A 16,210-nucleotide genomic window follows, 5' to 3' on the forward strand; every position below is an offset into this window, starting at 1 on the left:
TTTAAGTAGACTTTAATAATTTAGCAGACTCAAACTGCTAATTGCATTCACATTATTTCCAGATAATAATTTCCATTCCCAGATGAGATTACATAATGAAAATCAGCACCCATGTGGCATATTATCTAGATAGAAAAAAATATATATGTTGTTTCTACGTGTTCATTTAGAGCATGATATATTGTTCCTCATGTTTGTAAGCCATGAAGGATTAAACCCTTATGAACAATAGAAGACTTTAACCAGCATCCTATTAATTTATACTAAGAACAGTAATTAAGAGACAAAAATAATATTAATTAACAGAATTTACATTACTGTTAACCTAAATAAACTAATACAATGTCTCTACACTGTACTTAATGGACCTTTCATTCAGCTAGTATTGGAAAAATACATGTTTAGTTGGAAAATCAGTGGCAAATATCACTTCATGAAAGACAGTTTGGCACACAGAAAATAATAAAAAAAAACTGCTTCAAAAACTTACAGTCATTAACTTCAGTAAGTCAGTATAGCATGTAAAAATCAAGAAAATGCATACATTTTTACAGGATTAACACCTAAGTTTATATTCATTTCCTATATAGTTGAAAGTCACTGAAGTCTCAAAGACACATGAAATTTTTGCAGGTCTGGCTTCCAATGCTCTCTGATGAAAACCAGGAATATCAGAGGCAGTTTGTTATCATCCATGTCCTGTGAAATATATTTACAATGGCAGCTAAGGGGAAAGCCCAGTTCCCTAAAGAGAGACAATTAAACACTTGTAGATATTTCTCAAGAACTGTCTTCAAAATTAAATCTGGCTTCATGTATGTATTCTTATCTATTCTTAAATATTTAGCCATGTGCAGTGGAAAAGCTATCACTGGTGTTTCATTAAAAAAAAAAAAAAAAAAAAAAAGAAAATAACAAAGTGTCCAGTAGAAAAGGGAGAAAATCCAAAATTCCAGGGAAGGAAAAATTCAACTCTCAGTCTCTCTCCGGAGAACAAAGCAGCTGAACCACTGGCCAAAAAACTGTCCTGGGAGCAGCCAGCCGGGTGCTTCCTTCCTCCCCTGCTGCAGCTGGAAACAAATTGCTATCTGTGTGTGACCTTGAACAAGCTGCAAACTGCTTTGAAAAAGTTTTGCTCAGTTTTTTCCTTCCCCCTCTCAGGCTCAGTTTAGAGACATAGAAAGGCACAGGAATTAATTTCTGGGCATAGGCAGCGATATGGGATACACATCATAACGTCACCCCAAGACACAAAGAAAGAAACAAAAAGAGACAGAACAAAACCAGAATCATGTTTTAGTTCTGTAATTGGAAGTCTGTACCTGAGGGAATCTGGTATGAAATTAAAAGCATACAAGGAATCAGAGAAACAATTTCTATAGGAGCTTAATAAATTGTTTCTCTTGTAAAAATCTTGTGTGATTGATCCAGATATAAAACAACACATGAAATCCTGTATAATTTTACTTTTTCTGTTTTAAAAAAGTTTTTTTCCTAAATCTCAGCTAAAGCCAATAACTAAAAGTCTAAATAAAATAATACACAACCTACTGCCAAGCAGTGTCTTCACACTCTAAAGTGCTAAGTGGAGGAAGGCCCAGATCAAGCATGTCTTTTCTGCAGTCTGCCAGGGAGTGCTTGTATGTGGTAAGTGAGTCCTTCAAGGGAGAATTTAGAGTCACTTCTGAGGACTGGAGTATCTTCTGATCATCTTAACCTGTTAAGCAAAATCCTCTCCTCAGACACAGCATCCCCTCCAGGGAACAGCTATGAAGCCAGGAGGGCAGTGCTACAGACACTGGGCTATGGGAACTTGATTTTGCCAAATGGAAACTGATTCTGAATACTGACCTGCAGAGATCCTGTAAAGCCAAATAGAAGGAAACAGCAGTGCCTGAAAGCAGAGCTGTCCCTTTTTTTTTTTCCCTTCCACGCTGGTGTCCAGTGGGTTTCCTGTGTTCCAGTCCTTCAGGGACACCAAGGGCTTTTGATGGTGGAAATAATGTGCTTTCTTGTTCAGCACAAGTACTCATGCTATAAGTCTGTTTTGTGCACCAAGTGCAAGTCTGCCAAACCCTCAAAAGGAAAAGGGTAGTGAGGCAGTGTTTGTGTGGATGGCACTCGAGCAAACAGAAGGAGACTTGCGAAAGTATAATACTAGAGGGGCACAAAATATTATTTAAATCACAAAGTTCACTGACACATAAACCATAAACTCACTGAAGGAAGGACTGGGAGGAGCCTTAGGAAGTCATCTGCTCCATCTCTCCACTTTGAAATAGATCCAACTCTACCTGAACTATTTGCCATAGACACTTGTGTAACTTGCTTATAACAATCTTTCAAGAATGAACCATTGACTAATGCAATCTATTCCACTGCTTAAAGAGGATTGCCTTGCCACACAAACACCTAAACTAAACAGACTCCTGATAGGACAAGACATAATGGCCTTAAATTCCAAGCACAGAGGATCAAAACCTAATTTATTACATTCTTTCCTGTGTGCTCATTAGTTTTTTAAGGCAATCTACGTATAACAGAGGATTCTGAATGGAAATGAAGTTTCACAGGGATATTTGCCAAATACTTCTTAATTTTTTTTTCTTCTTACATCCATAAAACCCCCACCAAACCAGCAACACAACCCAAAGAAACCACCAGCACAAAACCCCCCAAAAGCCAAAAGCAGACCACTTGCTCTCATGAAGTTTTAAAATCTTTCTTTTGTCAGCTATTTCACATGCATGAGGCTTAAACCACTTGCAGTGTGCAGACCATAGTATTCAGTCAGCTATGTAGCACATACTGAGTGTCAAAACTCATTGGAAAACGTTTAACTGGAGTACATGGCTTTTACACTAGCATGTGGTAACAGTAGAACCATAGTACTGTGCAGTGACAGACTCAACTGGAATCAGAATTATGTCAGTAATTACAGAGCAATTGTGCTGTTTATACTCACTAAACAAACCAAAGGAATGGTGCAAGCAAGAAGTTAAAAGGATGACCCTAACGTCAACATGTAATTGTTTATGTAGTACAGTTTTGTGTTGTGGATACCTTTATATTGTGGATATCTTTGTCATTACAGTCTGATATAGTTCAATAGACAGTTGCCACGTTACAGAAAAACAGTATGAATGATAATGAAGAGCAGTGTATTCCTGTAACATCAATTTAAACTGAAATGCAAAATTCTCTTCCCCATTTCTGTTTTGTGCTCCACCTTCACAAGCATCTGGCCGTCTGGGGCAGAGAGTGTTCTCTGTATCTAAGAATTAAAGTGCTCATTATATATGTTTTCCACTAATGGAAACGTCTAATAAGAGACATGACAAACTGATGAAGCCCTCCCATGTGTAGAGGAGGAATTCCTCCTGTGACACTCCCCACAGTGTAAGAAATTCGGAGGCAAATTTGAAAGAAGCCAAGGAAATTGGGCGCACGGCCTCTACTCAATTTGCCACAGGGTGTCACTGTTACTCTTGGCAAGTGAAGAACGAGTCTCAATGTACCTGTGTTATCCATAGATGCTGCATTACCACTGGGATGGGGCCGGAGTATTTAACAATACCATGCACTTTGACAAAAGAAAAAGAAAAAAAAATTCTCAAAGTGTCGCTCTGTAAAATCTCAATAAAGGCAGATGATTAATTAAGTAAAACGTTCTGAGAGTGATTGTGATGCTCCTTTAGGCAATGCATGAAAAATGCCAAGTGGGGACCAAAGCTCTCTGCTGCCTTTTCTGTCAGCAGAACTCTGGTCAACACAAAGCATTAGAAAACTCCAAACAAACTCCCAAACCCAGAGAAAAATCGGGGACAGTTCTAAAGCACTAGATCTTAAATCATGTACAGCTCAAAGAGCAATGTGCCTTCCACACTGATGGTCCCAGGGGCTGCTGCAGACGTGCAGGAGAGGCTCCTCCAGCACTGCCTCCTGCTCTGAGACTGACTGGGGCTGAAAGACCCCAGGATAACCTCAACAGTTACTACAAGATGAAGCTCTGGGCCCAGCACAAAAAGCTGCTCTCAATCCATGCAAGGATTATCTCAATAAATAATACAGTGGAATAGCCTCAAACATTACAAAATACGTGAGAAAGCCATGACTTTTTTGGCACAGATCAGTGAAAAATAGCTTTGAGCTCAGTGATGTACATAGAACCAGCATCAAGTTTAAGAAGAAAACTGAGTAGTAATTGTCATAATACAAAAAACCTGACATGTATGAGAGGGTGAGTAGGAATTGCTGGTGAGAGAGGAGAAAGGAGATTTGCTTCTAGTAGGAAGGAATTAAAATAAAACACCATGCACTGCTGCACATACTCCAAACAGTTCCTCTTATTAAACCTGACTTCAGCTTCTGCTAAGGCTCATTTTCTAATGCCACTGCAGTAAAACAGGCTTCCATTCTATGTGTTTGAAGTTGAAGCAGACTGTAAATGAAGACATATTTCAGTGCCTGTGCAGTCTCATTGTTGTGCTGCCATTTCCTGATGGTATCAGGACTGTGAGGCAGGCACCCACCCTGCCAGGTGGCCTTTGTGATCTTGCCATCTCCACTGAAAATAACTTAAAGTCTCAATAATTGCATATTATATATACAGCTGCATATATAACACTGAATTTCCATGTTGTCCATGGTCTTTCATCTTCACTACCTTTGAGAATTGTAATTTCAGTACATTTCAAGTACCTTATCTTATATAAATCATGAAATTCAAGAAAGGTATAATGACTCAAAGTAGGGCTTTTAAAATGCAAATAACTGGAAAAAACAGAAGTCAAAACATACTTTATGCTACTGCCATGCTTTGAAAAGATAAATGCCAGCCTGTTTACTACTATAAATAATAAACCTTGTTCACTTTACAAAGATCTTACAGGGATTGATCACTTTGTATCTTACACAAGCTTGAATATGCAAAGTTCTGTGACCCAATTCCACATATGCTTTACTTGGTGAGATTAATCTTCCTAAAATGAATGTGGCAGCTCACAGTGTAAACTGCTTGCTTACCTCTTTGCATGTATTATGTTTTGTGTTGCAAAACAAAAGGGACTGCTGGTCTCTAGTATGGTCTACTGCTACCTTAGAATCATAGAATCATTTAGTTTGGAAAAGATCTTTCATTAATAGCAAAATCTTAACCATTATTTAACATTTTGGGTTTCCAGTTAGTGTAGACTAACAAGACAAAAAATGAGTAGTGTAATACTATCGTTTATTTTAGTAATGTATCTCCATTATCCAGAGTGAGGGGTGATAAGGAAAATCCAATATTGACGTCATGAGACAGCACAGTGGTGGGATACTGAATCTCCTGATAGATTTTGGGCTAGTTTGGGCCCATTATCTATAGCTCTGTGCCCTTTATTTCAGTAAACTACCTAGTGGTAAATTGATATTTGCATTTATCAGGTTGCCCAGACTGTAGTAACTTCCACACCATGTTAAATTTAAAAAAATAATGAGGAAAAAGTGACAAAGGAATTGAGTATTGTTCTGTCCCTGAGGCCCCACTGCCACCTGATGTCACTATTCTTGTCAGGCAAAGGCAGGCAGGCAAGAACTGCCTGTCTGCAAGAACTGACAGCTCTGGAAAGGATTTCAGCATGTAGGAAGCCCTAGGCAAAGTCATACAGATTATTTCACTAAGTCAAAAGATTGTGCCTTATGGACAGCACTTGTTAAGACAAATCCATTAACCAGGGCAAACACAGAGATTCAGTTAAGGGTGAGTCTCCTTGAGGTCTTCTGGGGATAGGCTGGCACTGCCTGGCACAAATGGGCAGGAACTTGATATGGCGAACACCACATCAGGGCAAAAATCCTCCTCCCCTTGCATTACTACACCTTGGTTCCCAGTAAAGCACACCAAAGCAGGAGGAGCTCCATAAGTAAGGCACCTGTCTGACACGCAAGATCGAAGCCCAGGCAGAGACCAAAGACCCTCATACATTTAATATCGGCTGTGAAGCTCCTCCTGCCTGTCATTGGCTCTGGAGAGTCCTCACCGAGCTACAGGAGAACAACTGAGGACTCGAGGCAAGATTTAAGCAACAGGGACAGGAATGGAGTCATCTGTATACAGAGATAATCACCCGTGTTTGCATCTGGAAAGTGCAAGGGAATATTACGGCATTAAGGACAGAACAGCAAAGCCTTTCACTGAGAAGATACTTTAATTGTCATTCAGAAGTAGAAGGATAAATAAGTAAAGCACCCAGCAATGCTCATTTGAGAGCCTTTTGCTTCACGAGCGGGCCGTGGCACAAGGGAGGACTGAAGGAACATTGGCAGAGGGTCTGGCTCTCTGGTCGTGTAGTATGACTGTGACTAATTGCAAATGATTTACAACCTCAACTCTTATGTATACTCCAGCCCATAGAAGCATATAGTGGTTAATACTGAAATGTCTACACATATTTATATGTGGCATCTAAAATACATCTTATATTTTGTATCTAAACAAATTTGCCACTTCGTGCATGATGAACCTGGTTTTCACATGAGTACAAAATATATTTTAAAGACTTGGCTCACCTGGGCAATCAGACACCTTTCTGTAACTCTGTTTTTAATTATACTATTAGCCAACACCCCATAGTCCCAGAACAGGTTGGACTCCTGCTAAAGTTTCTTGTAACAATCAGTCAAATCCCTATGTGTGCACGAGGTGAAAAAAGAAATGATATGAGAGACATTAATGGCCCAGTTTGGTACTGATAAAAAAACATTGCAAAATAGTAAAATAGTATTCCAGACAAGTAATGGTCTTTCCTTCTATTTTTTTTTTCCTTTACTGATGGCAATTTAATTAATATATTAATGGAGTCTGGTTATCCACTGTCTTTAATTCACCCACTGTGGAATCTGATGGTTTCAAATTCCCAGAAGCTGAAGAACGCTGTAAACATGTTCTTGCTGCACTCTAGTTATGTGTAAGCACGAATACAATTTTGTTGTATGATAAAGTAATTATCAGTTTTACAGTATCGCTGTTAGATATGGATTATAACAATTCAGGTTAGGGGAATGGCACACCATTAATTTTAGTCATCTCTCAAGACCACACAGCAGAGCTATGACACAGCAAGCGTAACAGTCATTACCAGTTCCCACGTACCAGTGTTAACCATCCTCAAACACCAAACTTTCAATTAAACCACAGCAGTAAGTAAATGCTATTTTTACACAGCTTGCAGCTTGACTGTTTTATAAATGAGTATGTGGGAAGCAATGTGAAATATCAACTGATAGTTAATATTTAAATCGCTGCTCATTTACACTTAAGGCAAGTTTCATTGCTATTTGCAGAGAGTTTCAAAGTTCAGAACTCCGTGATTCACTTTTATGAATAACACCCTGTTATAAGGGGAAAAAATAAAACCAATTTGTGATGAATAAAACTTTCTCCCAGGGGAAAAGAATGTTTTTTAAAGACAGTGATTATTTTTTTTTACTCATAGAAAGAACAGATTCTTTGGTCTGTCTTACAAAAAGCATTCAGGAATGGGAATGCATCTGTCCCAGATGCTTAACCTTACAGAAGTCATCCAGAAAATCAGGAAATTGATTGTACATACGATAATCTGCAGTTAGAAACAGCACTGCCTTTGCAATGTCATCATTCACCCAGAGGGTGTTTGGGCGCTGGAACAGGCTCTCCAGGGAAGTGGTCACAGCACCAAGCCTGCCAGAGTTCCAGAAGCATTTGGACAACACTCTCAGACACATAGGAACTCTTGGGGTAGCTCTGTGCAGGGCCAGGAGCTGGACTTGATGATCCTTGTAGGTCCCTCCAGCTCAGGATATTCCATGATTCCATGACCATTTACTAGTGATAGTTTATGCCATACACATAAACATGCCTTGTAATTAAGACTCAATTCCACCAGTAATACGAGCATCAATTTCAACAGTTATACTAATTTTTCCTAATGAATTTTGAATCCATTTCTATAAGACATTCCAGACAGATAGGGCATGGATGCCTTTAGCACAAAGAGAGGAGAGAGAGGAGCACTTTTAAGTCCTGCATGTATTCCCAGTGTTTCTTCACCACTCTGCCTTGGGTGGCTCTCCACGCACATACTGCTCTTCCCAGAGCGTACTCCAAGTTTTCCACATGAACCTACCAGGCACCTTAATGAAACTGGGGAGTTCAGAGGTTAGTACCACAGCCTGGAATGAATCTGGGTTCCTTTTGTTCGTTCCTGATCATTAAAGTAATGAAGAGGAGATTGAGAAGGAGAGCTCTGCTAACCTAAATATTTCACCAAACTTCATTTCAATCCTATTTTGTCTCAATTTAATGGAACTTTCCTATAGGAAGACTCTCTAGGATCACGTGGCTCTAGCAAGATGTTCAAAGAGAAAAATAAAAATCTTACCTGGCCATCATCTTCTTCCAACTTGCTTTGTGTCTCAGTCCCATCTTTGACAAGGAGATTCTAATTTTCTTCATGGTCTATGCAGTCACTGTGGAAGAAAATGGATGCATTGAAAATATCTCAATAATCCTCACTGGTTTATGAATTACAGGAGTACATTTCCTAAATTATTAACCTGAATATGTGCTAACACCAACAATAAGATGCTCTATGAATTCTCAGATGTGATTAAAACAAAAAAGATAAAAGAACCCCTAAACCAGCAGTTCTGCAATTACTTACTTTCCTAACAAAGCAAACATTGCTAAGATTTAATCCAGAAATCAGTTAATCCTTTCACTAAAGGTAAGCCATATTAGCTAAGCAGATACCAGATCAACTCAAAAAGGTAAAAGAAAATAAATATATACATATAAAGAGAGCCAACAGTGTAATAAAGCCAATGCTCTCAAGAGAGCACCTCTATCTCTTCTGTTCCTGTCCTTAATCCTAAAACCCAGTCAGTCTCCCTCAGGTGGGAAACCTATCAGAATCCTATCTTTTATCACCTGGGCACTTCCACATTCACACAACAACTCTATTTTCTCCTCCTCCAGAAGGAATCCTGTGACTTCCTCTTCAAAACTAGGAAAAGGCTACAATGAAACTGGAAGAATCTGGCAATATAATGCACCAACCACACAAATGGTACACCAGGATAAAAAGGAGGGGGCAAACCTAGAGCAGCTCAGGACATGGCTGAGGCACAGAAGGATTTCCTGGGATGACTCAGCTCCAGAGGAGGTCAGCAGAGAGCAGGGCCATGTCCCAGCCAGGCTGCTGTGCAGTGAACACCAGGATCACACCGACAGGTCAGCGGCCAGGCCTCTGTTACCAGAGAGCCCCGAGCAGCCTGCAGCACCTGTGCCTGGCTCCCACACAGCCTGCTCAGCTGAGCTCACTCTGTCAGGGAGAGCTGCAGAAACTGTCCTTTTAACCCACTGAACTGGGCATTTCTGCGCTTGGACATTCACAACTTTCAAAATCAACAGTTTCAATGAGTTTGTTACACAATATTTGAACATTAAAAATTAAAATTAACATCAATGGTAGGGTAAAATTTTCACATACAGTTTGGCAATTTATTATTTATTTTATTGCCAAGAATAAATGCAGCTACCTGCTTTGAAAACCCACTTTTAGGCATTCAAACTTATGGGGTTCCCCTAAGACTGAAGCTCCCAGGTGATCAGAATCTCTTTAAAAAGTATGACACAGACTCTAAATCACTGCAGTGCTTTAAAAAATGTACTAACATTTTCTTAGGATGATCATCATGAAAACATTGACATTTTTGCATTATAAAAATCAGTACCACAGACAATCCATCAACAAACAGATAAATTAAATTATTACTCAAAATATTCAAGCCATCTCAGCTACTTACAGGCTATCTTTGCAGCCTGGCATTAGCAATGTCATTGTTGCCTCTGACCTGCCACATTGCATTATCTTCATAATTAAGCAGGAATCCAGAAGAACAATTTTGACCATGATAAAAAGATAGCCTTGAATTACAGCCATTAAAGATACACACAGCATTTTTATTTAGACATCCCAAAAGATTTAATAGGAGTAATAGCTTCAATTAAAAATTAAGGTTTACTTATGTAAATTAGCAAAAGCAGGAACACTGTTTTAGGTAAGTAGATGTTCTATGTATAGAGCAAAACTGGAAAAATCTCTTAAAGCTTGGTTTCATTAAAAGATACCTGGGTATCCAAACATCCCTGGTTAAAAATGAACTTGAAATGTGAAAATAGAAAGCTGCTGTAAGCTTCTTTCTTTATTTGCCTGGCTCAGGTAACTGTGATAATTTTTCTCATGCTCTCATATCATAGCAAATGGATCAAACTGAAGACCAATAGAGTTACAAAATTAAGGATTTAACTTCTTGTATCTGCACTAGCAAGATGTGCAGAAAAAGATACTCCTGAAGCTGTGTGAAACAATATTCTCTCTGAACATAAGAGAACATTCCAAATATGTTGGTCTAATTGGCAGGCAGATTTTAAGTCAGATTTTAACTTTATTTTTCTAATATTTTTAAACTTCTAATTAGTCATTAAAGTAATCAGTGGTCTAAAATTTCTCCTGTGAAACAAATGCTTAAGCAAATACCTGAAAGCTTATCCAAGCTTGAAAAATCCTCCCACCTAATTAGAAGCATTGAGAAAACCAGACAGTTGCTTCCTCTCTCTCTGTCCCCATTCTCCCTTTTTTCATCCTCTCTGTGATAATAAAAAGAAGTTTTAGAAAAAAAATTGTCCATAATAAATGTATGAACTATCTGTGGTCTTTTAAATCTAGTTCAAGAAAAATACACTGAAAGCAATTTGCATTCACCCATGAGTAACAAAAACCCTTTTGATGTCATTGGAAAAGAGAGAAGTTTTATTTTGAGAGCTAACTATCACCAAAATCAAAGGCAGGTCTGTTGCTGGAAAAGTCTTCCCTCTGTGCATGTGTCTATTGTGGTTGCTTCCCCCCAGCTGGCTCATGAAATGGTTCCTCAGACATCTGTGCTGGGGCTGTTACTCGGTCGTTTACTCTGTCAGGTTCTCCAGTGCTGAGGAGATGAATCACAGATGACCAAGGGCTGTATTTCCTATCTGCTACTTAAATATGTGATTACAAGACATTCATTCACCTGCCTGCACCAGCCCTGGTCTCTGGCTGATCAGCAAGGGCTTGTGGTAGAGGAGTGCTGGGCACTGGGGGCTTGAGATGTGCTTTCTCACTTCCCTGACAACTCTACTCCCTGAGCTGTGCTACTGAAACTTGGTACACCCACCTACGCTCACTGGCTTCGCAGCTGATATAATGAGGAGACCGCCTGGGCTTTGAAACCAGGAATGAGTAGGGAGAAGTCCCCCTGACTGTGTCACAAACAATAACATCAGAAGGCCAGCTGGAAGAGGCATCCACTACTCCCACACACTTGGCCATTTCAGCAAGCCTAGGAGCCAGCAGGCACTTTCTGCTGCTTTCATTTGCCATGTTTGGGAAATCAGAGCACGGCTGCTCCATGATGTGCTGCCCATGCGGAAAAACGTGGCCTCTATTCCTGAACATGGCAAACCCACAACCCATCTTCAGTGCTCCAGAAACACACCAATGAAGTCTGTGTTTCTGTAAGGGATTCAGATAAAATAGATCACATCTAGTATTTTGAATTGCTTGTCGTGAATTTTCCATCAAACCCTATATTTAAAGTAGTTTCAGTTCCTCCTCCAGAGGTCCACAGCTCTTCCTCAGTGAAACAATCTAGCAGCTGCTTTGAGAGTTCCTTTGAGTCCAATAAAGAATCACGTTTTGAAAATCTGCCGGTCTCTAAAGGATCCACAGCCTCCAAATATGCTGTGTTCTGACAACAAAAAATATTAATTTTTGTTTCCATTCTCTGAATGCTTCCATTTGCAACAGTTTCCATGAAGGACTGTCACCAGCTGGCTGGAGATAAACAGCATTTTTCACTGAGCCATGACTGGCTGCCACTCTCCAGTGCTGAGAGCAATGAATTCCTCCCTGGATTCCTCTCTGAACTCCTCCCCGGTCTCCAGCAACTCACCAGGGCAGTTGCCCTTTGTAGCTCTGCTGCTGCTCTGTGTGCTGTGCCAGTATAGAGGGGCAATTATAGAGAAAGGATAAGATCTCATTTAAAATAGAAGATGATACATGATGTTTGTTGTTGCACATGCTTGAAAAACATTAACTTCACCAGTGACTGGTTAAAATAAATCATACAAGGACTGGACTGATGTCCTTAGTAGTGATACTGAGACTTTCTTTGCAGGAGAAGTTAGGAAGGAATATTAGGAAGTGCTGGTTTTATGCAAGGTAAGAAATACAGTTGTAAATTTGTAATCCATGCATTTCAAGACAAAAAATTAAAAATTCTTTCTCCCCAAAGCCATATTAAAAATGTATGTGCTCGATGAACTGAAACTTAACCATTAGGATTCTAAAGGCCAAAATTCAGTATTCTCTAGCAGATGAGGGCACCCTGACTACTTTTCTTTTTAGAAATCTTGGCTGTAGAAATTTGGATTTGCAATACTGAACTATAAGGCCAAAGTTTAAATGAATTTGCTCTCAGTTTTGCTACAACATTCTGTCTTAAAAGGGTTTGAGCTTAGCTTTATGGTCAAAGGCCTTATTGGAATGGTCTTTACAGATCGAGTGACCATTTCTGTGGAATTCATGTTAGTTATTTAAATTGCAGCAGATGGTAATTTTTTCAGGAAAGAAAAATTTCTAGTGTGTTGCTTTAGGACAAGATAAATAAGGTTGATCTTCAGATGCTTATAGATGAGGATCTGTTAAAGCTGTAGGCCTAAAATGCAGATTTCCTGTCAACTTTAATTAGCTTCTGTGAACCCTAAATTATGTAGTTGTTTAAAATTAACCAGGGTGAAGAAAAGCAGTTTTGTCAACTTTCTGTTGTTCACACTCATCCAAAAAGATGGCAAAGCGACTCTGTAATGTGAATTGTATGTCATTGAGAAATGAATGCCAAGCCCTGGAATTACAAAATGCATCAGAAGGACCTGACAGAGGCTGAAATGAGAAGAATAGTAACTCCTTATACAGAAATCAAAGTGCAAACGTGCTGAGCATGATGTCAGTGAAAACCTGTGATATTTCTCTGGACAGAGAAAACCACCTGTAGGGCAGATATGCTGAGAAATCTCTGTAGTTATAGCATTTGAGATGTTTCATTCACAGTAACACAGTGGTGCTGCCACTGTTGTTCAATATGCTCACACTTCAATGTGAGTGTAGGCTAACAGTAATAAAAGACAAGTATGAGTTCTGAAACATGTTTGCATTACGTAAATGACCACAGGTCTTACTCATTAGTTACACAGTCATTAGGCAAATTTGACAAATCCTTATTCCTCACATCTGAGTACTGTTCAGAAACATTCTCTCTGTAACTACTTTTTACGAAGTGGCAGGGCAGCAGCTTTCTTATTTTTAAACAACAGACTAGTCTGTGCTCTTCTTTATCCTTCCCAACAGAAGATCATTTGGGGAATGGATCATTTTCTGGAAATCACATACTGGTGCAGGAACTAAGAACTGGGGGAAGAAGCTGCCTTTGTGAACCTCTGTTCAAGTTAGGGTGTAGAGAATATAAAGTTTAATCACAAAATTAACCATATTTCAGATGGCTAATTCATCCTTCAATAGAAAACTCAGCATCAAAACTACATGCTACCTCCTGCAAGAAAGAAACCATATAATGTTTCAGGACATTTCACAGAAAAAAATCAAGCTTGTCACATATTTGCTCTCAATCCCTGAGACTATCACTGGGCAAAGTAAACAACAGAGAATAACTAATAACACGAGATGCAGTTACTAGGACTACCTAAGAAAAAGGGAAAAAACCCCAACCAGATAACAAGTAAAGAGGTAATTTAATTTGAGTAATATTCACAAAAATGTAGGCATCTAACACATGCTATAAGCTACCATTTAAAATCCTAGCCTATTCTACCTTCTTCTCTAAAAGGAAGGAAAAATAAGGAAAAGCAGATTATTTTCTGATATGGGTACCCCAGGTCATTGCAGGTGCACAATAATTAGATCAAACTCAGAAGGTGCTGCAGTCACTGTAGATAGATACAGTACGAGATGGTCACTTCTTCACTATCAGCCTCATCTCAGGGCTGTTTTATCATCTTCCGTCACTTTAGGAAGATGCATGATTTTGTTCATCTGCAAATCTGTTCAAAGAGAAAAAGAGGATATTCCTTGCAATTCTGGGATATTATAAACCCTGGGCAACTGCAACATCTTGTAGTGACTGCACGAGTCATTCTGAATGTTCTTCAGTCCCTGGCTCTTTTCACTGACCAACGCATGAGATTAGCCTTGTAAACTGAACTAGGAAGATGGTATTTGGGTATAAACAAACATCTTACAGTCATGATGAGAGTCTCTTCTATAGACACATTCAGAATCCTGTAACTGTTTCTGTAGTAACTCTGTGCCTCACTCAGACTCAAAATAGACCTGAAATAGTACTTGAGTGAAGCGTTTTTTACAAGGACGTATTTACTTTTTTGCTTATCAGATAAAGAAGCAATAAACAGCACACCAGTATTACATGCACACTACTACCACACACGTATTTTCTTATGCCTGACCTCAATATATGACATGTGATCTGTGCATAATGTTGTGTCCTTGAGCAATTGGTTATTCACAAACAGACACACAATTGGCCATCTCTAATTATGTCCCATGTAAATGAGACACAAACAGACATTAAGGGCTTGTTTATATTCTGGCAAGCATCCAACTGTGGAAGGTGTGCTGGGAGACCCACAATCGTTTCTACAGCCTGTAACAGGCTGTTATCGTTTTTACAGCCTGTAAAGTGGACTCACATTCATCATTGTGTCTAAGAAGTTATCATCTAGGGAGAGGAAACAACTGCCTCCAAATCATCTGGCTGGATAGCATACAACAGAGAGAAGAATCAAAGCTCAGAGAAGAGTGGGTATTGTCACCGGTGGGCCCTGGAGGCAGAGAAAGAGCCTCTGCTGGCCACAGACTGTATGGCTTGGTTTTGAGTTGTAAACACTAGATTCTACAAAGACAACCAGTGCCATAAATAGAGGCTTTTAGAGGACTTCAGTATGCTGTTTGTTAACCTTTCTTTGCTAGTATCTACACAATATCTATAAATGTTTGTGAAATTAACTTTTATTAGCCAGGATGTCTACAGAAAGCAGGTAAGTCCTTTTCTTGCCATTTGTGTGCATTCATAGCAGAATCTCTGACTTGAAAGGTAAAACCTTTAAGAGGAATGCACCTGATTGAACACAGTTTAATCAAGGAGCTGAGGTGCTGATTGCTATTAAAGAATATCAGATGAATTCCTGAAGTGCCTATAAAATTCAATTTGCTAACATCAGATGAAAACAAGACTGCCACAAATAAAATATAAATCAAGATTTATCAAAGTAATAGTTACAAATTATTATTTCATTGCTTATACTACAGGAATTTGGGGTTTCAGCACCATCCCCTGCAGGGTTTGCCTTTTGAGCCCTGGAGACCCTGGGCTGTGCGTGGTGGATGCTGACCCTGTGTTCATCATGGGGGAGGGAATAAGGCAACTGTCAACAAAGAAACGTGTAGAGCAAAAAAATGAGTCAACAGTAGAGGTCAGCCACGAACTGTAGATCTCCTCTCCAAATTTCTTGCCTGAACAATTCATGCTGTCTACTGAACACCCAAAAATATCTGGGGCACCTGTCCAAACCAGCAGTGGATAACAGGAGAAGAAGGAAAGAAAATGCATCTTCTTTCCAAAATGAGGCAAGGCAAAAATCCAGATACTAAGAGCACTGCCATGGGAAGGTTGAAGTACAAATTAATAATAACCCTTTTTTTTCTGCAAATAACACAGAGCTCCCCTAGCCACTCGCTCCTGTCTGCTGGATGGTCTAAAAAGGTCAGTATCTCATGGAAAAAAACCCAACCAAAACCCAAAAAAACACCATCTATGACTTGGCTTTTGGAGAGTTAGCTTTACCACTTGCTTGTTTCCATTACCCCTTGGTGAGGTTGTTTGCTGGCTCATTTGCAAAGGGAAGGTTTCAGTCCTGCTGTATGTGACAGCTGAAACACATGATGCACCAATGTGGTTAACTATTCAGGTTGCCCCAAGATGCATCTGCTTTTGTGCTCAACATTTAAAAATAATTAAACAGTAGCTACATAAATTAGGTCAGTGCTTAAGCTAAAAC

Source organism: Coloeus monedula (assembly GCF_965178545.1).
Source record: "Coloeus monedula genome assembly, chromosome: 14".
NCBI classification, from domain to species: domain Eukaryota; kingdom Metazoa; phylum Chordata; class Aves; order Passeriformes; family Corvidae; genus Coloeus; species Coloeus monedula.